The following is a 22348-nucleotide window of genomic DNA, read 5'->3' as shown; positions in this document are numbered from 1 at the left end:
AAGGACGGGGAACCCTCAGACCCTGCCGGCAGGAAGCTACAATGATGCCACCACTCTGAAAAGCAGGTTAGCAGTTTTCATATGATCTGGCCATTCCACTCTTAGGTATTTACTCAAGAGAAAAGAAAGTATATGTCCTTACAAAGACCTGTACACAAATGTTCCTTGCAGCTTTGCTTGTAATAATCAAAAACTGTAAACCACCCAAATGTCCACCAACAAGTGAACAAATTGTCTCCTACCCACCTCGTGGAACACTACTCAGCAATAAAAAGAAGTGAACTGATACACACAACATGGATGAGTCACAAGATAATCGTGCAGAGTGAGAGAAGGCAGACCAAAAAAAGAGTACAGACTGTACGCTTCCAATTATATAAAACTCCAGAAAATGCAAACTAACTATAGTGAACAGAGAGCAGAACAGCGGTTAACTGGGGGCAGGGAGGCAGGGCAGGCCTGGAGCAAGGGATTACAGAGGAGCTCCAGGACACTTCCAGAGCTGGAGCCAGACCTGTTCACTCTCTCGAGTTAGCGATGGTGGCACCAAAACCCACCAGGTTGTACATATTCGACCTGCACCGTGACTCGTATGTCAATCATGCCTCAGTGAAGCTGCTTTTAGACAGAGGCTAGAATGTAAGCAGTGCCCCGCAGGTTGTGCAAGGAGGCTCACAGGAATGTGCAGGTGCCATGAGCCCCAGGAGAGAAAAGAAAACACGTCAACAGAAGGAACGGTGATTTGCCTGTGACTAGTGGTGAGAAAGCTCGCGTTAGAATTTGAAACGCCCCAGCTCGTTCATTCAGTCAGTAAATGGATGTTCCAAGCCCTGAGGACACAGAGAAAGATATGGTTACTCTCCTGAAAGAAATTAGGACAAGAACACTGTTCTCTATCTTGGCCCTAACTATGCACCCCCACCTGCAGGTGTATGGGGTGAGTACACAGCCGGACTCCCAGCTGACTGCACTTTGGCAAATTACATAAATGCTCTGAGCCTCAGTTTCTTGGCCTGTAACAGAAGGATAATAGTATCCTTCACCTCACAGAGTTGTTATGATTTAACAAAATAACATCATCTTAGATTCTTAGAAGGATGCCTGGCACATTGTAAGCACTCAGTGTGAGCCACATCTCGTGCTATAATTATCTCTATTTTCATCACTCAACTATCTGTAGAGACTTACACCAAGATATGAAGAGGTCTCCAGGGGCTGAGATAAATGACAGACTCTGCTTTTCTGTATTTCCTTACTTTTCCTCAGTGCTCCTGTATTACTTCTAAAACTGAAAGTACATACAAATACACAAATGAACAAATGAGCTGGAACATGGTATTCACCTGGCACAATTTAAAGGCAAGCTCCCATGGGTGCTGAGCCTACACCCTCTCCCCTTCCTCAGATGCCCTAGAAGCCCCCCAACAAGAGGCCAGATCAGAACATTTACCTGCAGCAGATTAACATGTGGGAGGTGGGTCTACAGTTTCTCTTCACCCCCATTTCTCATAGCCTGTAATTCTGACTCAATCAAAGGTGTTTTCCCCTGGGAGAAGGGCTGCTATGTGGGACAGACAACCCAAGAATCAAAGCCATGACTTATGAGTTTCAGAAGCTAAGACCTGGATGTATGCAGAAGAGGTGCAGAGGATGCCCCACCACTGGGGGCTTCTTCCTGCCCACAGCCAAGCTGGAGGGAGACTGGGGGCTTGATATGCAGAACACGGATCCCACCTCCTCCCCGCCCTGGTGATGGGTGATGTGAGAAATCCCACAGGGGCCTGTGCTCCCAGCAGGGGCCTCGTTCCTCAAGAGGAGCTGATAGCATTCACCCTCCTAGAGACACAGCAGCCAAAGGGCTCCTCACCCACCCAAGAGGGGTGCAAAAGCAGCTGAAAAGGACCTGGCCCTAAAAAGGCCTCACATGGGGTTAGAGGGGCACAGTGGTGACTTGTATGGAATGTGAAGAAGTGGCAGTCACTAAGGACCAGACCCCTCACCTCCATGCCCTCCTCACGCACCAATAGGCCCAGTAATGGATTAAGAGAAGCTTTAAATTGACTTAGAAACCCCAGAACTAAATGAGATTATGTTCCTGTGGCCTGGTGGAATGAAGGATTGAAATAGAAATTAAATTCAGTTATCGAAAGAGAGAGAGAGAGAGAGAGAGAGCTGTGTCAAAGATCCCTGAATTGTGGCCCAAGATTGGTCCTTGCTACACACTTGTACATGGACATTGTCAGTCGACAGTCCATCCTTCCACAGATTAAAGCAGCACAAGTGCACAGTGAAGAATGCGGCCCACTGGGCCACCATGTACACAAGGGAGGGAGACCTGGATCTGGTCCTGACAGCTTATCTCCAAGAGGAGACAGGCGTGCAGACAAATGATGACAAGGTTGCAGGTCACCAGGAGAAAGGGAAGGCGAGGCCTGTCCTGCAGAGCTTCCACAGAGTACATCTGGGCAGGATTTGGAAGTCTCCAGGGAGGGATTAGGGCATTTGAAGCGAGTGCAAAGGCAACTTAAATCTAAAAGTGGTTTCTCCCAGGAGGAGTTTACAACTTAGTGAAGGACACACACATCACAAGAGCTATACAAGGATGGCGTTGGGGAAGACACTAAGTTCCCTGGAGGGTGAAAGTGGTGTCCCCCAAGTGTTCACTGATGGACTTACATTTTTTGTGAGAGTTTTCTTTTTTTAATTAATTTATTTATTTGAGAGAGAGAGAGAGCACGTGCACGTACGAGTCAGGAGAAGGGTAGAGGGAGAGGGACAAGCAGACTCTTCAGTGAGTGTGGAGCCCAACTCAGGTCTCGATCTAATCATCCTGAGATTATGACCTGAGCCAAAACCAAGAGTCAGATGTTTCACTGATTCTGCTGGCCAGCCACCCCTTTTGTGAGGGTTTCACATGAGACAAGAGGGGTAATACAGTACATTTTCAATAAAGTTAAACGGATTCCAGTTAAAGAATGGTCCTTTATTCTGAGATTGTATCTTTCCAACTTTCTTTTGTGAAATGTTAATGATACATGGTTGCTAGACATTTTCTGTATTCCTTGGCAAAACTAAAAGTTGGTGACCCTATAAGTCCCTCTCATTGAAAAAAAAACTCTGTGAAAACATACACTCAGCAGGATGCGTCTGCTGGGTGCCCACGATGGGCCAGCCCTGGGGCCAGGTACAGAGAAAACAGCAGTGAACGGCACAGATACAGGTGCTGACATGACCTCTGCCTGGATGAAGCTTGTGTTCAAAAGGCTGTGAGGAGTAAACCGTGGGGCTGGGGGTTTTCTTGAGACAGGGTCCTCATAGACAACCTCTTTGAGAAGTGACAGGTGAAATGAGGCCTGGAAAATGAGCTAAGGTCAGTCATGGGAATGGCTGAAGACAGAGGGTCCCAAGTGGCGGGGGTGGGAGGGAGAGTGGCAAGTGCAAAGGTCCTGAGGGGAGATCTTAGAAGGACAGAGGGCCAGTGAGGAAGAGACACTGCAGAGGCAGGCAGTTGGAACTGCATGTATGGGCCTGTCTGGGAACCAGGCAGCCAGAGGCATCTTCCGAGGGCAGACAGAGATAATGAACTCTTCCCTGGGGAGGGCTCAGATGGAGCAAAGGTAAAAAGAAAGTCTGTGAGAGCTAGAACAGAAGCAGCAAAGGCCTTGGGATGAAGCACCTGTTTAATAAGACATGGCCCTGCCCACCTGGGTTTATATTTGGTCTATACCTAAGACACAGGCACCTGTAGAACAAGAAAGGACAGAATATCTGGTTCCTCTCATTTACACAGTGGGCACCACATCTTAAAAACCTTTTCAGACTCCCTATCTTATAAGTCCAGTGGTTTGGGGAGCTCCCTGCCCACGGAAGCCATGGATTTCAAGACTTTCAGCTGAGACCATGTACTCACCACCATGGAAAAGGGTATTCTCAGCTCTGAATGGCAAGTGGAATTTTTGTTAGTGTCAGCAGCATGGCCATGGATTGGAAAGCATTTTGTTGAGAGGGAAGGTTTTCTTAATTCATCTCCTGGAGGATTCAGATCACCAAGTTCTTCCATGAATGTGGAAAGGATGCCCTTCCATCCCCATCCCCACTCCATGGCTGATGCTCCCGGCAGGTGAATGGGACGCAGAGGGAGTGAGAGTGCGGAGTCCACCCCTGCCTGTCCCGAGGGATGAGAGATGAGGGAGAGGAGGAGACAGAGGAAGAAAATGGGACATGAGATCCTCGTCCTCTCTCCTGCCCCACCCCCAGACAGGTTTATAAGACTCTAAGAGCCTGAGGACTGAGGATCAGCTTCCGGGGAAATGAAGAAACTGTCACAGGCTCTGGGAGCATGCTTTCCAAACTCTGCACCAAGGCACCCTGAGGAGCTTCAGTAAACTCCTAGGAGCCAGCAGAAAACCTTCAGGTATTGAGTGATACTAAGGATCTGTCAGACACTGCCTGAACCACTAGTATAGTTTGACCATCAGGTCACCCTACAATCCCTTCTGAGTAGGTGATGTCATTGTGGAGCTGGGTTTTCAGTGCTTGCTGAGATAATCAAGTGCCTTGCAAAAATCAGTATGGAATGAGGATGGGTGACACCCAATCTGATTCTAAGATTTGAAAAGCTGTCCAGACGGACAGGCACGCATATCCCATCAGTAAATAATTTGGTTACTTAAGAATAAAGTAAAAAATTATGAGTATTTTTAAACTGCTATTGTTAGGACACAAATATTTATTAAGGTATTTAAATCTAACTACGTAATGAACAGAACTGTGAGGTATTTCTTGTGGCTTAGGGACACACCGAGGCACTTGGGAGGTCAAGAATCAAAATAGTTTGGGAACTTCTGCTCTGGGGCAGGTAGGGGAGGAGGGGTTCTTGGCCCAAAGACCCTCCCAACACAGGAAGGTGGATGGACAGTAATGAGTATTCACTGAGAGCAAACATGTCAGGTGCCATCCTAAGTGACTGACTTGGTGTGAAAGTATAGACCACTGCTTGGCACAGTGAGTGAGTGATCAGTAAGTGGTGAGTATCATCACTATTATATTACCATGACTTTTGTTAACATGACACCAGCAGGAGGTAGGGGCCACGGAGGGGAAGGAAGGGCCCCACAGCTATTCACCTGGTGAGGGGAGCAGCATCCACAGCCTGCCTCCTACCCCACACACAGTCCCCAGGGGGACAGATAGGTGGAGGGCAGCTTAATGCCTGGTTGAGAGGACACAGAAATACTGAGGTCTCTGATGGTCAAGATGGAAAGGCCTCTTGGGAGAAGATGAAGATGGAACCAGGCTCCACCTCTGAGGGTTACTCCCCCAAAGTCCAGATGGGGTCAGTACTCCCAGACCTTCAACAAGGCGGCTCTCTGCAGAAGGGACCTTGGCCCTCAGCTACCACCAGGTCCCAAGGACACATCCCTCCCTGTCCCCAGGGCACAGAGGGAGTCTCTGAGAGGCACTCAGACTGAACAAAAAAGAAAAGAAAAGAAAAGAAAAGAAAAGAAAAGAAAAGAAAAGAAAAGAAAAGAAAAGAAAAGAAAGAAAAGGAAAAAAGAAAAGAAAAAAAAGAAGAAAAGAAAAGAAAAGAAAAGAAAGAAAAGAAAAGAAAAGAAAAGAAAAGAAAAGAAAAGAAAAGAAAAGAAAAGAAAAGAAAAGAAAAGAAAAAAGACTGAACATGGGTGCAACATAGCCAGGTAGAGACAGAGTAACGAGCCACGGAAATCAAACTCACCGGAGTGGAGCCAAAATCTGGGACCCTAGCCCTCCTCTCTCTCACCAGCAAGCTCAGGCCACTTAGAAAAAAGCTACATGTTCTCATGTAAGTGAGTGACCGTGTGACCCCATGACACAGCAGACAAGGCATCAGGGGTGAGAGATGTGGGAGGAAGTGAGCCAGGGGTGAGCCAGCAAGACTGAGCAGTCCCATGGCCCGGTTCCATGGAGGAAGGCAAAGAGCAAGTTCCAGAATAGCTTCCCCAAGTCCCCAGGCTCCGGAAGCCCACCTGCCCTTCATCCCACAGCCAACCAGGGCCCAGCATGGCCTGGGGCTGACGTGTGTGGCTGTAGTGCAGCACCCCTCCTTCCCATCAAAGCTAGACTGTTGCATGAAGAAAATGTCCAGAGAAATCAGACCAAGAGACAAACTTTGGCTGCCAGAGTTCATCAAAATCACTATTTGCAAGATTTTTATCTGCCCTACTCGAATCGTTTCAATTCCAAAGTGCTAGATTCCCTGGTATAGTAATAGAAAGGGTATTCATAGGCACTCTGGCTTCCAGTAAGATGTAAAAACTTCGCTCACATTTTTTAAAGTTTATAAATAGCCTCGGAAAAGAAGCTGGAACACGCTTCTTAGTAAATACAGCTGACCCATTTTCCTCATTCTTCACCAGGAATAAAGCGACTGTTACCACGGAAAGTACAGAAGAGTCTAAATATATATCCCCTCCTCACAGGCACCCAGATCAGAAAAACAGAGTTGACACCCAGGCGCTGAAGGAGGAAGAAGCCAGGCTAGGGAGGGGCAGCCCCCAGCTACCTTCCCACACTTGAGAGGGCCAGGGTGATGGGGAGGGTAGGGGGTAGCTCCTATGGAGCCCCCTCTCCCAGTTCTGGAAGGGGGCAAGCCTGACTCCAGGCCCTGCAGGCCACTGCTCACTGCCCCAATGTCATCTAGATTGGCCAGACTTTCCCCGACAGCCCCCCCTCCCCAGCCCAAGCAGCTGGATCTTTCTCCAGCATTTCATATGTTTCTACTGCTATCTTCCCAGTGAGAAGGGAAGCTCCCTCTGGGCCCACTATTTACACCCAATCCCCGGAACGGGGCCTGGCACATGATACATAAACACTGATCAGATGAATGGATTCGTGTCTGTGTGGCCAGGCTTGACATAGCTTGTGTTTGAAGCACCTCTGTTACTGATTATGGGTGGGCCTCTCCTCTATTTGGGACACTGCAGACCAGTCTGTCCGATGACCATGGAGGGAGTCCTTGTTTTTTATTAATTTTATATCTAGGGAACTCTTTCTCTCCTCCTCCTTTTGGCAGCAGCTGTGGTATAAAACAATTATCCACCAAACCCAGCAGGTCTGGCTGACTAGGAGAAAGAATGTGACTTTCTGGGCAATCCCGTGGGGAAGGTAAGAGTGTCTGTCCACTACTCTGTCCCTAGAACCAAGAGGTGTGCCTGGCACATCACAGGTGTTTGATCACTTTCCAGGAGTGGGCACCTCTGGCAGAGCCCCTTGTGGGTGTTTGGCCGGCTTCCTGAGGACCCTGAGATGTGGTTGTGCTTCACATGGACCTGGTAGAGGACCAACTACCCTAGAACTCTTCTCAGAGGGGTTGTAGATAGGGCAGAAATCCAAAGCCTCCCACTTGATTTTTCCAAGGAACTGCAGGACACATAGAGAAGAGGCCAGCTCTGAAGGGTCCTCTAGGGATGGGGCTTGTCACCTGAGGGAACCAGAAATTTCCCTCTGACATTTCAGAGCATAGAAGTCTCCAGAGTGTCTGCCACACAAGGAGGGAGGCACAAGGGGCAGACACAGCCAGTGGGGAGGAGGTGAGGGACCCTTGAGGAGGCTTTGCTGCTGGGAATAAGAAGCTGGGAGGCCAGAAGAGGAGAGAATGTAGCTGGGTCAGACCCAAGGGGAGGCACCTGGTTTCCAGTCACCAGGAAGCCAAAAACTGACATGTACACCCACTCTTCGACCCACCCCAGCTGACCCTAAATACACCCCGGCTGGCCAGCTCATCGCCATGAAGAGCTCTGTGTAGTCAGCCACTTCCTGCACACGAGACACCTCCCAGGCTGGTTGCAACGTATTTCCCAGCCCATTTCACACATCAGACCTTGAATATCCAGGCCTTGTGACAAGAGACCAGCGAGAGCTGCCAGCACCATGCTGGGGACTGGGCCAGTGGCTGGTGGAGATGGTCCGTTATTCCTCCTCACCTTCCACGGACCCTTACCTTAAATCTCCCGAAAGAGAGGAATCTCTAGAGCACCTCTGAGAACCAAAAGCCACTAGCACCCTAGCCCACTAGCCCAACCCAAGCAGAGTCCGTCCTGCACTCTGGTCCTGATGGGGCCACACAGGGACACTCCAATCTGACCATGGACCTTGAGGAGCACAGGTTTGTACCTGTCCCACCTCTGCACACCACCAGACCCCCACATACCAGCCCAATGCCTTGCATGTAGCAGGTGCTCAAGCAGAGCTAAAGGCTGCCGTCTCAGAAAGAGTAAGTGAGTGCTTGGCATTCTGTGAGTTCACACCAGACTCCTGAAGTCTCTGTTCTTTTACTGGCTATTTCTCTAGACTGACTTCAATTCATCATCTTGGCTATGATCATAAAAGAGCTTAATTGATACTTAGTTGATGGAATCTACCTTACCTATGAAATTTATTACTCCAGAGAAGTGCAAGCAGGGAGACCTGGCAAAGCCCGCTGTGCATCACCAGAGAGCCACCTACTTTATCCTCCACCTGACTTGTTCCTGAAACAAGGAGGGGAGGGGGATTCAGATCTCAGTGCCCCAGATTAAAATCTGGTTTTCCAGGGAGCTTGGGAGCCATGCAATGCTTTTAAAACATGTCTACAGGGATCCCTGGGTGGCGCAGCGGTTTGGCGCCTGCCTTTGACCCGGGGCGTGATCCTGGAGAACTGGGATCGAATCCCACGTCGGGTTCCCGGTGCATGGAGCCTGCTTCTCCCTCTGCCTGTGTCTCTGCCTCTCTCTCTCTCTCTCTCTGTGACTATCATAAATAAATAAAAATTAAAAAAAAAAACATGTCTACAAACCCCTTGGATTCCTCCCATCAGAAAGTTGAGTCTAAGTCCCCTCTCCTTGAATAATGGCACATGGAAGGGACACTGTGTGCTTCCATGGTCCACCTGGTTCTCTCAGGACACACAACTCTGGGGCCCACATGCAGTCTGGCTGTCCAGAAGCTGCCATGGAGACTCCTGGGGTGGGGGGTGCATGTGAAACCCAAGTAGCCCCTGCTGGTCTAGCAGTTTGCATCTTCCCAAACACAGGAATGGCACTAGACCCCAAGGGACAGCCACCTGGACACGTCTGGCTAGGCTGCAGAACCAGGAGGCCTGGCTAGGCTGCAGAACCAGGAGCAGCAATAACAAGGAATGAATTTGCTAAGTCTGTGGTGATTTGTCATGAAACCAGAAATAGCTACACCAGTACACAGACCTCTCTGGCTGTGGGGCCCTAGCCAGGCTTCTTCCCTCCTTTTGTTCCTCTGAAATGAAGGAATTGGGGACCAGGAACAGACTTTTGTCAGCTTTTAAAAAAGAAAGAGAAAGAAAGAAAAGAAAGAAAGAAAGAAAGAAAGAAAGGAAGGAAGGAAGGAAGGAAGGAAGGAAGGAAGGAAGGAAGGAAGGAAGGAAGGAAGGAAGGAAGGAAGGGAGAAAGAAAGAGAAACAGGTAAAGTGGATCAAATTCTTCCTTAAGCTAAATTTATTCCATTTGAAGAAAAAATATTTATCTTGTAATTACGTCCCTTTTACATTGTTGGTGTTAAAATATTCTTCCTTTTATGAATGAGGATATAGTAGCTGGTGACTGGCTTTTAATAGCCTCGGTCAAATTAAAAAGTTTTTAAAAACATGACCAGCCTGTGACATCCAACATCAGGGAAGCCACCTGGTTAGATGGCCTCAGATCACTTCCACATCTGATAGGCCGTGATTTATGAAATTCCTACAGAAAAGACGGAGCTACTTCTTCTCCCACCAGATAGACTCTACAAAGCCCTACCCTGCCTTATCAGCTCAGACACCTGGCTCTGCTCTAACACAGCTCGTCGGTCATGTGATGAGTCCTTAACAAGCTCCTGCAAACCATTCCACCGAAGGCAGTGGCCTCTGGCCTGCCTGCCCTGCTCTTGGGGCTCACTCCTCCCCATTGGGCCCTCCCAGGCTCCAGGGCCACCGAGTGGGTGGAGAGCTGGAGGCTCAAACAAAAACAGTTCCTCCAAACCACGGCACAAAGCGCCTGGCTTCTGAGCTGAGTACCTCCTCCAGCAGCATCTGGCCATCCAAGGCAGGGCAGCTAGCCACAGAGAGAAACACAACAAACCTCCAGAAAAAGGTGTCAGCAGATCTGCACTTTCCAAAAACAGAGTGTTTTCAGGTCACGGAACAGAAAGACAGCCAGCCAAAAAACGCTGTGGACTTCATTTCTAAAATGGTGAAGCAGCCTGCAATGTTTTGCCCTCTGGTTTCTGGTTTGCCCTGGAGCTGCCACCCCTCTGTGGGGAGGCCACCACAGCTGCCAGCAAAGGCAGGCCAGGGGCTTGGCCTTGTCCCCTCTGCAGCCGCAGAGGAAAAGGTAGGGAGCTCAGAGAGACCACCTAGGTCAACACAGCAGGGATCCCCAAACTCTTGGATGCCCCTGGGCCTCCTCCAGAGAGGCCGCAGGCAGGACCAGCTAGTGTTGATGGTTTCCCGATGCCTGATAAACACCGTTTGAAGCCACAGTATTTCTCGAGCACAAACAGTACAGTAAAGCCCAGACATTTATATGCAATTGGGAGACATTTATCCTGTGACAACATTCTATTCCAATGACTTTTCTATTACCGCCAATGATTAATGATGTAAATTCTGTCACTTGGGATGATGGATGCAGGGCAGCTAAGGGGCCTTTGCATAGATTACCCAAATCCCGGATTCCCATTGGCTCTCAGGATAAATGTGGTCTGTGCTTCAGTCAAGCATAAATGTAAAGTTCTTCTAGATTAAAAAAATATTATTCTTCTTCAGTACTCTCCAGTAGCAGCTTGGGATTGGGTGGAAGCTTTCTTCTTCTGGAACAAGTTTTTGCTCTTCAGCGTCAGGGGTGCTGAGAATAACTGCATAACTTTGCAAACAAGAGCCAGGAAGGCCTTGACCACTGGGTGCCACAGCAGGAAAGTTAGAGCCAGGAGAGCGAGCAAGGCCCAAGGCCTCAGGCATTGGGGGCCTCCCTCCCTCTCTGCTTTGCATGCTGGTCCAGCAACCTGGACTGTCCTTCCTAGCCCCTCATGAGCTCCACCCACTAGGAACTGCCATTGTTCCATACCAGAGAGGACATACAAATGTCCCTGATCCTGCTTTGTGGTCCTGCCTCTGTCCCTCCCTTAAATGCTATGCTTTCTGGGGCTCTCCAAGGCTCTCTTCCTTCTCAAACCACTTCTCCCTTGAGTTTCCATCTACCTCCAGGGATTCATCTGCTGATGGTTCCCAAACCTGCGTTTTCCAGACCTATCACAGTTCTGAGATTCATGTTCCTGGATCCTACTACACATGGGTGTCTCTGGGGTCCCGACTGCAGCCTTCCATACACCGCTGGGTCCTCTGGCAAAATAAGGTCTCTTCTGGCTCAGCAGGTCAACAGAGAAGCCCTGGGGCTACAATGGACTCCTCTCTGGCCTCACTCTCCATCTACGATTGATGACCAACTCCTACAGATTCCTTTCCTGAATGACCTCTGGCCCTGTCACTCCAGTTCCACTGCCCCAGTTTGGCCCAAGTGTCACTTAGACTAATAATAGCAAGTTTACAGTCTCTAAGCAGCTCTCTGTGTGTCTGTTCTGGCTTTCCCCTCCGAGCAACACAACTCTCGGCAGCCACCCCTCTCCAGAGCCCTCCAGAGTCTTCCAAGGCGCGTGATAGAAATGCTCCACTACAGCTGACTGAGCTCTGCACCACCTGGCACCTGCAGACAGCTCCAGCCCCATCCTGGGCACACCTCTCCCTGGCTCCCCAGGCTACACACTTTCTGGACTTCCTGCAGTTTTTGGACACGCCATACTCTCTGGACACCACATTTTGCAGGGCAGCTCTCCCTGCCTACAGCAATCTTCTCTCTCCCCAGCCCTCTTCAGCCGGCTAACTCATTCTCCAGGTGTCAGCTTTAACTGCACTTGCTCAGAGAAACTTCCTTGACCCACCCCTCCAAAACAGTCTCTGCTAGGGCTCTGCGAGGAGCCTGTGATTCTGTCCTCCTACTTCTTGGCACACCTCTCCCTTCCCCATAAGGTGAGCTCAGGGCCCACTTGGGCCTTGGTCATCACAGCGGCCCTAGCACCTCCCACTGCGTTGGCACTGAGTAACAGTCTGTCACACAGCTGCCCAGCAGCTGCACTGGGTGAAGAACTGATCTGCACACCCAGCTTCTTCCCATTCCTCCCAAGAATGCAAACTCCTTGAAGCCCAGAACCGTGCCAAGTTCATCTCTGGACCCCTGGGGAGCCTGCCATGGTCTCTCCACAGAGTAGGTGTTCAGAACAGGCTTATGGAGATATTAGGAAAGAAGAAAGGAAGAAAACTCATAAAAGCACAGGGAACCCAGAAAACCAGTGGCCTCATTCATAAGGCAAAGGCTTAAAAGTTTAAAGAAGCAGAGAGAATTGATGTGAAGTGTACAGCCAATATGCAGGCCTGTAAATCAAGCTGTTGTCAAAGCCACGAGGAGAGCTGCCCGGCTTCCCTGCAGACAGACCTCTGAAGCAGCTGTAATTCAGGGGCGGAGCCGGCCTTACAGGAACTCAGCGCTCTGCTCGCTCTGCTCACGGGTCTGAATTCCTGGCACTCCTAACTCAATTTGGCCATCTCTCTCAGCGTCCTTTCTTGGAAAATATATGGGCTCTCTACTCTGTGAGGCCTGGGAAAGGCCCAGGCTCTGCGCTGACAGCGGGGGAACCGGATACAGTCCAGCCGGGAGGATTCCCTCCCCGCCCCCCCCCCAGGGGGCAGGGAGAAGCACAGAGGAAGAACATAGACACTGCACACCCCAACTCCCCTCCTGACCTCTCCAAGGCATCTGGACCTGGGGCAGGAAGGCGTTCACAGGGCGTACCCTGGAGACTCTGGGGCTCTGTTGCCCATGCCCAGTGCATGGGACCCACAGACAGGGTATCAGTCCTGTACCAGAGTCTAGAAACAACGGCCTGATGGTGGGATCAGACTCTTGGTTGTAGGGCAGAGGGCCTGGGAAGAGTCACTGGGGCCAGCCCTGCTTCCAGGCCCCAGGTTGGTCAACAGCAGGGCTGTTTGCTCCCTTTCTTAGCAATCATGAACATCACTGACTTCATGCTTCTTCCCAAACCCGTAGCTCTGGCCCATTTCACAGGGCCACAGCTGCAGGAGCTGGAGGCCAGAGGCCAGCCGCTTCCTCCCCCGATTCATCTGTCGACCTGCATGTGCACCTCGTCCTGCCACCCTGGCTCTGCCTCCACCCCAGAGACCTTCCTCCAGCAAGCTCCTCCTTTTAGACCACCTCTTTGACCCCTCCCTTTCCTTGTAGACTGCACTGGTCTTTCCCATCTTGAAAAGTAATGTTTACTCGGCTCTACCAAAACTTCCCACTGCGTGCCCTTCTTCCTCTTCCTGTGAAACTTCTCAAACTAGAGCCCCACTCAGGAGCCTGGGCAGGGAAGGAGTTCAAGCCCAAGTCTCCAAGAGAACAGGACAGAGAAAATATGAAATGCAGAAATTCAGAGATCTCATAAAATTGCTGCATTTCTTGGCTGAGTGAATGCACATACCTCACTACAAAAATTATTTTCCAAGTTTGGCTTTTAGGTTCCCGGAGTGGAAGGAGTAAAACATCTAATTTTTGAAATCTTCATAAATATATGCATTTTTTTTTTTATAAAACTACTTAAATGAATCCACTTTTGCCTGACAAAGTAGAGAAATCCAAAGCTCTGGGATTTTAAAAGCTTCCATTAAAGCAGCTTTTCTTTTTTCAAAAAATAATGAATTGAAAACTAAATCAGAAGGCTTCATTAAGCCCAGGGCCAATAAGAGGCCGCCAGGACAGAGCCCCCAACAAGCCCAGGAAGCTGGAGCGGGGATACATCTCCTGCTTTTCTTATTTCTGCAGCAGCGCCAGCCAAAGGCATGCTTTTGAATCGTACAGAATTAGAATTCCGCTGTGTTTTTTTCAGGCAGTACAGTATGTCTTCATTGGTACTCCAGCAGGCTCGTAAATTAAGATAAAAAGCTGGTGAGGTGGAGACAAGAATGTGTTCCTGGGGAGGGGAGAGAGCAGAGCCGTGCCCCAGACTTTGTGGCTGTTGACACCGCCCTGGCCAACAACATGGGCTCCCCATTTCGCCTGACCTGCTGAGCTAAAAGCCCTCACATTTTAAGCCAGGTCTAGGCTGGCTGCATCCGAGGGAGAGAGAGAGGTCCGTGACCCAACCATCCACACCTACCACCCACCACTCACCCAGGGTCTGCCTGGGACCAGACCTGAGAAGGGGCAGACAGTCCCCAGACAGCCTACCCACTAGTCAGAAGCTATGATAAATGGCCACGAGTGGTCACTAGCGGGGGTGTTCTGTAGCTGTGTGTGTGACTTCACTTCACCTTAACTGGTGTGCGTCCCCATTCATCCGAGAGCTTATATAATACCTGTGTATACATCCGGCAATGTCCTAACACCAGAGGCACACAGTGAAAAGCTCAGACATGGGCCTGCCCTTTTGCAACCTATTTTCAACTGGGGGAGACAGGCATCAGACCAAACCCCTCCAAAATAATCACTTGTGATGACACTTAGAACCTCAAAGGCAGTAGACCAAGCGAGCAGAGCCCCTCGCCCCAGTGCAGCCTCTCTGCCCGCTCTCAGAATGCTGACAAACCCTGTGCTGCAGACAAAATGGACCTTCTGTGTGCCCCCACACCCATCAGTGCTCCCGAGCCCACATTCTCCCCCACTAGGGAGGCCCCCAATCCTCAATCGCAAACATCCTCCTCCATCTTCAGAGCCCAGTTCCATCCACCTCCTTTGTTAGCCCCCTAGGAATGAACCCTCCTCTCCCTACTTTTCTCTCCTCTGTGCCCTGAGTGCACAATCTGGCACAGCACAGAAATGCTCAGCCATGAAGCAACCTGAAAACATTCAGGAAGAGAAGAGCACAAAACCCAGTGCAAAGAAATAATCCATTGTTGGAAGCTTCCAGGAAAAAGCCCATTTGGGGTCCAGGGCAGAGGAAGCTGAGGTTGGAAGAGGTGGGGGGAAGCCAGGTGCCCCAGGCAGGGGTCAGGGCCTGGCCAAGAGCTCCTGGGGGTTAAGCAGAAGGCCTCCCTTTCTTGCTCTGATGGTGCTCTTGTGAGGAGGGCATTCCAGTGCAGCTGGAGGAGCGGCACAGCCACTCCAAACAGTGGCAGCCGGAGCAGAGATACAGGCACAGGCCTGGAGTACAGTGGGAGAAAATTAGTCCCTAAAGTCCAACCCTTTCCTCAGTGACCTTTGTCCTCTGGAGTGTTCACACGTAAGAGGAAGGACTGTGCATGGTTCTTTGATGGAGGGCAACCAAAGCAAAGAGAGTGTGACTCACTCCAAGTCACAGCTCATGGATGGTGGCCCTGGGAGGCCAGGTCTACAGCTGGGAACAGGAGGTGCTGGGGAAGGCAACACGTCATGGCAGCTCTAAGCCCAGGCACGGGAATGCATGGCACATGGGCTGGGTTCACACCCTGCCTCTGTGATTTAGCAGAGCTGCAACTTTGGACAGGCCACATACCCTCACCAAACCCAAGCTTCTTCCCTGTGAAGTGGGAACAGAAACACCTCCCTAGCTGCCCAACTGTGGGGTTGGGAGGACTCTGACATGTGCATGATGACTAACAGTGGGCCTACCTGAGTCAGAGCAGCTATGACAGCATAACCCCTGTGAACTGGGGTCAAGTCTTCCGTTGAAAAGGAGGCAGAGGTGGGGCATATGGAAGTTGGGAAATGTGCCAGCCTGGGGGATAAGTTGCTGGTAGAACCAACCAAAGTAACCCTCCCCAGGTACGCCACACACACCTCTGCCCCACAGAGGGAGAGAGCCTCAGTCCAGCCAGCCAGCCACCAAACACATAGTATGAACTTCTATGGCAGCAGAAATAACAAGGTTATCTTGAAGAGTACTAAGAAATGTTAATTCCCTGGGGCTCTTTATGTAAAGACGACTAAAGTCAAGAGGATAGAGTGGCCCCCAGGAGACAGACTGGAAGAGAGACAGACTTTAATATTTCATTAGTGTCCCATTAGCAAGACAACACACATTTTCTCACTTGGTGACTTCTTGGGAATAACATCTCATTCAGAAAAAAACAGGGGACCCCACTGGCCTGCTAAGCAGCCCGAGGCAGCCAGTCAGAAAGGATTTGACCTTCAGGGCTCTGGCTACCTGAGACAATGAACTCAAAAGTGCAAGACTTCCTGGGTGCCTCCTACAAAACCTGCTCCTCCGGGATTGAGACCCAAGCTATCAAGTGGAAGGAGGCAAAACCTTTCTTACGCTTCTTATGCCAGGTTCATACTGCTCACCCCTTCATGTCTGGCACAGTACAGCCCCCCCATCCACCAGGGCATTCTAAAATCTGGGCCATGAACAGTGGAGGGAAGGGAAGGGGTGGGAGGGAGCAGGGATTTAGGAAGATGAGGGTTGGGTGTCCTTAGCTATCATTGTGCAAATTGTTGTCACATTCATTTGCTCAACAAATATGTACCAGGCTCCCAGTGTGTGCCAGGGATGAGCTTGAAGCTTGGCTCAGGGCAGGGAGCATGCAGACCTCAAACAAGGAAGCAGAGAGACATAATAAAGTTGTGGATTTAACTTCAGGACAGAACCGGCAGGCAGTACCATTGTTCCCACTTTTCAGATGAAAGCGCTAAGGGAAGTGAATTGCCTTCAGCCGCTCAGGCCAGACTCAGCTGCCTCTTCCTCGCTCCTGGGGGTGGGGGAATGGCACAGGGAGGGGCCTGGCCAACCTTCCAGGGTATTTGGAGATACGTGTGAAGACACCGTGCTGGGGCTTTGTTTCTGGCTTCTAGACTTGTCACTAATGTCTCATTCTCTGGATGGACAATAACTGTCGATAGGAGGATTGGCACAAAAAGTCAAAGGAAATGACAACAGGCAGTGTCCTCTCCAGCTCAAATGGGCCACCTTCAGAGAAGTGGCCTCCCAGACTCCTGCACTACATCCCAGGCTCGCCTCACAGAGCCAGCCCACAGGTCCTGGTCCTGAGCAAAAGTCATCATCCACATCCCAGGAGCAGAGGGCATCTAGCCTCCAGGGACACCCTCCCCAATTCCCTCTAATTTGGTCTATTAATTTAAAGCAAAGGAAGCTGGCCAGGAGTGGTAGGCACAGGGGATGTCTGAGAGGATGTAATTAATGCAGCTGCTCCAAACGGAAGGTAATGCCTTGCCTCCTCATTAGCAGATGCACAGCAATTTAGGATGACATCCTAGAGGACAGCAATGGGGACACAAAGATCCCTTCAGGTCCATGCCTCGCCCGCCACTTCGATTTCCTCACTGTTGGACAATTACAAAGTGCTCCCAGCAGAACCTTCCAAGCTACAGGATGCAGGGCAGACTGGCAGCCTAGGGGCCAGGCCCAAAACACCTCGGATTCATCAACCACAGCTTCTCACACAGAGACCTATCAGTTGACAGAAGAACACAACTCCATCCTTGAAGGATTCCCTCATTCTATACTCAGCATGGGTTCCTGACCCTGTTTGCTGCCTCTGTAAACAGAGAAGGCACAGGATGGGACTGTGAGGACCTTCCCAAATTGTGACATTTCAAAGGAACACAGGTGTGCAGAGAGCTGTTTCAACAAACACACATCAACTCGTATTAGCATTTTCCCTTCAAAAAAACAAGACCAGCATTATTATTATTTAAATAATAATAATTAAATAAATAAAAAGCTAGCTTTTTCTTGCAAACTTCAAATGTTGCAGAAACATTTCTGTAGAAAGGATTAACCCTGCAATGGGGTGTGCCAGTCTGGCTCAAAAGAGATACAGGTTCTGGGCCACCTGGGTGACTATGTGTGCAGAAGCTGGAAGCTAGAAGATAGCCAGAGGAAAAAGGAGGAAAGAAGTTGCCATATTGGAGTTTTTAGACTGCATCTCTTCTTTCCTACCCAGAGGTCACCTACTGGAAAATTCCATGGTAGCTTTGGAATCATCTGGGTTGTGAGCTTAATTATGACCCAGAAGAAGGAAGACAAAGTGCCCCTTCAGTCACTGTGCAGCCACCCGGGCTTTCCTTACAGGTGATGCTGCCTTAGCACAACCACAGCAAGGGCTTTGGGCTGGACCCCAGGACCTCCTCAATCCACAGATAAAAACAAAACCCAACATGGGACAGCTACAGAGTCCATGATGGTACATTGTGAGAAAGGCCAGATCTGAGGACTGGTCAAGGTTGGCTGCAGCAGAGCTTCGCATAGGCTGGGCAGCCCTCCAGGCCAGCAGCTGAGGAAGGTGCAGGAAATCCTCCTCAGCATTAGGTTAACGCCAACCTCTCACAGAGCTGAGCATAGAAAGTTCACTCAGGGGTGGTTTTCACAAGTCTTCTTGTGTACCTGGATTAAGTTTACCTGGTCAGAGATAAGCCGGAGAGGGCAGGTGAGTGTACCCAGGCCTTATCTGGTACAGGGCTGCCTCTGGTGGACAACTCTGCCCACTCTACTGAGACCCACATAGTAAACTGTCAGGACCCCAGCCTCACCAGCTTCTTAGACTAGAGCCTTCTACACCCCACATACTCGCTCCCTCTCCCACATGTGTCCACCTCTGCCAGGTAGAGCTTCACCCCTCAGACATGTCTAATGGCCCAAGGGTCTGCTCTAGGGCCCACCTCAGGGTGGAGACCCCATTCACTTGAGAACTACACTCCTGTTGGAGAGGCCTCAAGACCCAGTAGCCCTGAGATGGGCTTTTCCTGGCTATGAACTTCTAGATGATGCCTGCTCCCAAACTGCCCCGAGGGGTCAGCAGCATTTCTTTGTGTGTCATTTTAGGGAGTGCCCAAGAATGAAACCAACTATGATTTTGCTTAGAAAGAACAGCCATAGTTTGTTTCCAAATGCAGCTGGAACGGGGAGGCAATACTGACCTTTCACGTGTATTTTTGAATTAATTCAGAATACTCTATCCAAATATAGAATATTAGGTGACTTTACTTCGTGTGCCCTTTCCTCTAAATTATTAAAGGTCTCAAGGATTCTCCAGCCTGCATATAATATTTCAGATGACCAAAGCAGACAAATAAATTGAGTTTTCTTTTCAGGCAAGGAAATCTTTGTTTTCCTGAAGATTAAAAAAGAATGTGGCAAAAATAAATAAATAAAAATAAAAAATAAAAAAAAAATAAAAAAGAATGTGGCAAGTCGGCCTGCTTAATCCTACCTGCCTCTGTTGGAAAAATGAAATAAGGATTAGGATATAAAGTGACCAGGATGCTTGTGGTTATTATTGTACTTTACCATGTTATTCTTGGAGTCAATGCCTTTTAATTAAATTTAAATTGATCAAGCAGTTCCAGCAATGATTTCTCAATGCTCATGTGTGATTCTGAAAATGTCAGAACCTGGCTAAGTTACCGTTGCACACTTACCTGTCAGTAACAACTCCTGTGAAAAGTTGCACACTCAGGAGCCAGGTGAGGATGGTCCCACTGAGCAGGGCAGGTAGGGCAAAGCAAAGGGCATCTCGTACACCATCCCAGCCAGCGGTGTAGTTTGGGCTTATGATTCCAACCCCCGCTACCTCATGAACAGGATTTTGGCAAAGTTGAATCAAAGAGTATTTTTTAAAATGTTGTATCCACCTTCCGATTCTCCACCCAACAAAATAAAATAAATGAGGACTGTAGTTCACAACTATCAACTCTGGGCCAAATGTGGAGAATGGGACAGGACCACGGTCCCAAGAGACTCAGATTTATGGAGGAGGATCAGGAGGTGAGCAAGCTGCCAAACTGCTCACACAAAAACCTTTTCTATGGAAAAGCACACTAAACTTTTACTTCAATTATGCTTCTTGAATATTCTAGCTTAGCATCTTCAGTGAGCAGTGAACGACATCTCCTGTGCCAGAAAACAGGGAAGCTGTGGGTAGAAGGCCTCGCTGGGGAGTGCGAGACAGAGGCCTGGTCATTGGCCTGAATGTTGCCCAGGGCAGCGGGGCATCTTTGGCAGGCACACGCGCTCACTTGGCACCAGACCCGGGAGGCCGGGGGCCACAGTGCCCACAGTGACAGCTAACAGCAAATGTCCCTTCGTCCTGCCACAAGGCAAACAGAGGATACATGGACAAGGAGATGCTGCATGGCTGAAGGCTGGAGCACCTCGCAAGAAGCCAGGCAAAGGGCTGAGGGTGCATGATAGAGGGGGTGGTGACAGAAGTCACCCAAAGGGTGCGTCTGAGCACAGCTAGGGGAGAAAGTTGGAGAGAAATGCCTGGGGTTCTGGGGAGAAGGAACAGTAAGTACCTAGGCGTGGGGCACAGAGGGTCTATGAGCCAGACCACCTGAGGCCTAGAGATCACAGGTGTCTCTGAATTTTACCACACATGTGATACAATCCGAGTAGAAGGGCTGGCTGCTCACCCCTGAGAAGCCAGGGCCACAGCCTCTCACAAGTGCCCGAGGGCATCCTGGGGTGAAGGAAGGGCACTCCCAGCTCCCTCTGCCCAGGCCAAGGGTGGCTCTGGCCCCTGGGACAGCCAATCCTACTCCTCTGCTGGGCTGGCCTGGTACCTGCTGCTGGACGCACAGAGCCTTCAGTGTCTCACCAGGAAGGGAGCATCAACTCAGGGAACAGCGCAAGCTCACCAGAGAGCAGGAGGCACAAGTCCCAAGAGGTGCCTGGGCCTACACAGGCCCAGAGCAGCTGTTAGCAGGAGCCCTCAGCTGTCTGCACCTGCATCTGCGGCACACCTTGCTCAGGAGGAGCTCCTCAACTGAGCTGCCCAGACTTACTCCTGCCCTTTAAAATCTCCCCACCCCTTTTAGAAACACGGGGATGCGGGAAGGTGCGAGGGGGGCATCAGGGAGGATAGCGGCTGAGGCTGCAAGCCAGTCTGTCACGTCTCCTTACGGCGAGAGTTCCTAGAGGTCAGGGCCCGTGTCCCTTTATCTGTCCCAGAGCCCAGATGTCTGGCGACTCAGCAAACAGCGATTGTTGATGATGCTGCCCAGGCTCCAGGACATCCTATAACTCTTCCCATCTCACCAACTCAAGGACACAGTGGAAACCACACACCGGATTTTGAAAAAGCAAACAAACTGAAAAGCAATTAGGACAGACAAATCACAAATATTTAAATATTGAGGCCTGAAATTGATGTCTATCTTGAAGATGGATCTCCATTTCCTCTTCGGACCCAGAGGGCCCTGCTGAGCACAGCAAGGCTGTGTCGGTGGCACAGATGGCACCTGCAGCCGCCTCTCGGGCAGATCACTACTGCTTCTCCTCAGGTGCCCACAGCTGCGCAGGCAGCAGGGTTGCAAACTTCGCTAAAATGAGGATTTTGATTTGCCGGAGAAACTTGCACTGGCCCTGGGCAAATAATAACTGTAAGAGAATATTTCATATAGCACCTTCCTCTTCCACTCCCTCTAGGGAAAAGACGGCTGCGCTCAAAAATGAGGGGGAGGAAAATTAAAAAATATATTCAAATAACAGCCACAGAGCAGGGATGGGAGGCACGGATTTCTGAGCCAACTTCCAAACTCGTGCTGTTCTGATTTGCCTTTGAAACAATCTCACTTTGCCTTCTGTTGCTTAAACAGTAATTATTAAAGGCATCAATTAAAAATGCCCAACTCTGCTGTCCCCATGGCCACGGTCCCCACCATGCCTATCACCCCGCCTGTGGCACCTGTCACCACCCTTGTTTTCTGTGTCAGTGGGGTAGCACCGGTCCAGAACAAAGCCTCTCCTCTGGGTCCACAGGCCACTGTATTTTAGGTTAGGAGCAGGATCGCTGCCCACCCGCAGCCCTGACAGGAGTGAGGAGGAGGGAGCAGGCCTGACATGAGCCCTTTCCATCTGGAATCAGCATCAGTAGGCCAACACAACGCATGTACTAGGCACGGCAGATAGTCCACCGTTAGGACAGTCCTCTGCTAGTATCCCACACCTTCACAACCTGCAGAAAGCCCCTAGGTGGGGTTTTTTCCCCACCCTTCTGTCCACCCCTACCCAGGAGCAGGTGAACCCTGAGAAAGTAAGACCACTAGAACCATTTGGACAGGACATGAAAGAGGAAACCCCTCTTCTTGGCACCAACACTGGACAGCTTCCAGATCACAGAGTGGTCCCTCCTGGCTTCTTTGAAGAAATTGTGGGCGATTTCCGCTCACAGTTCCAAGCTGGCTCGTTTGGCCAGAGCGTCGACATTCAGCTCGGCTTCCCCTGGGGCATCTGGAATCTGGAGGAGCAGAGACAGTGTGTGGGAACACCGGCACGGGGCAGGGATGGAGGGGCTGTCTGGTCTGGAACACAAGTGATCCGGGTATGATCCCCAATG

General features: G+C 50.2%; 1 protein-coding gene across 1 annotated transcript in view; it reads right to left on the bottom strand.

Annotated features, from left to right (window-relative positions):
• CAMTA1 (calmodulin binding transcription activator 1) overlaps positions 1–22348 on the bottom strand; it is an 849138-nt gene that overhangs the window by 714828 nt on the left and 111962 nt on the right.

The sequence above is a fragment of the Canis lupus genome, chromosome 5, assembly GCF_003254725.2.
Source record: "Canis lupus dingo isolate Sandy chromosome 5, ASM325472v2, whole genome shotgun sequence".
Classification (NCBI taxonomy): Eukaryota; Metazoa; Chordata; class Mammalia; order Carnivora; family Canidae; genus Canis; species Canis lupus.
The sequence above is the reverse complement of the archived record's forward strand: the minus strand, read 5'-3'. Positions and strand labels throughout refer to the sequence as shown.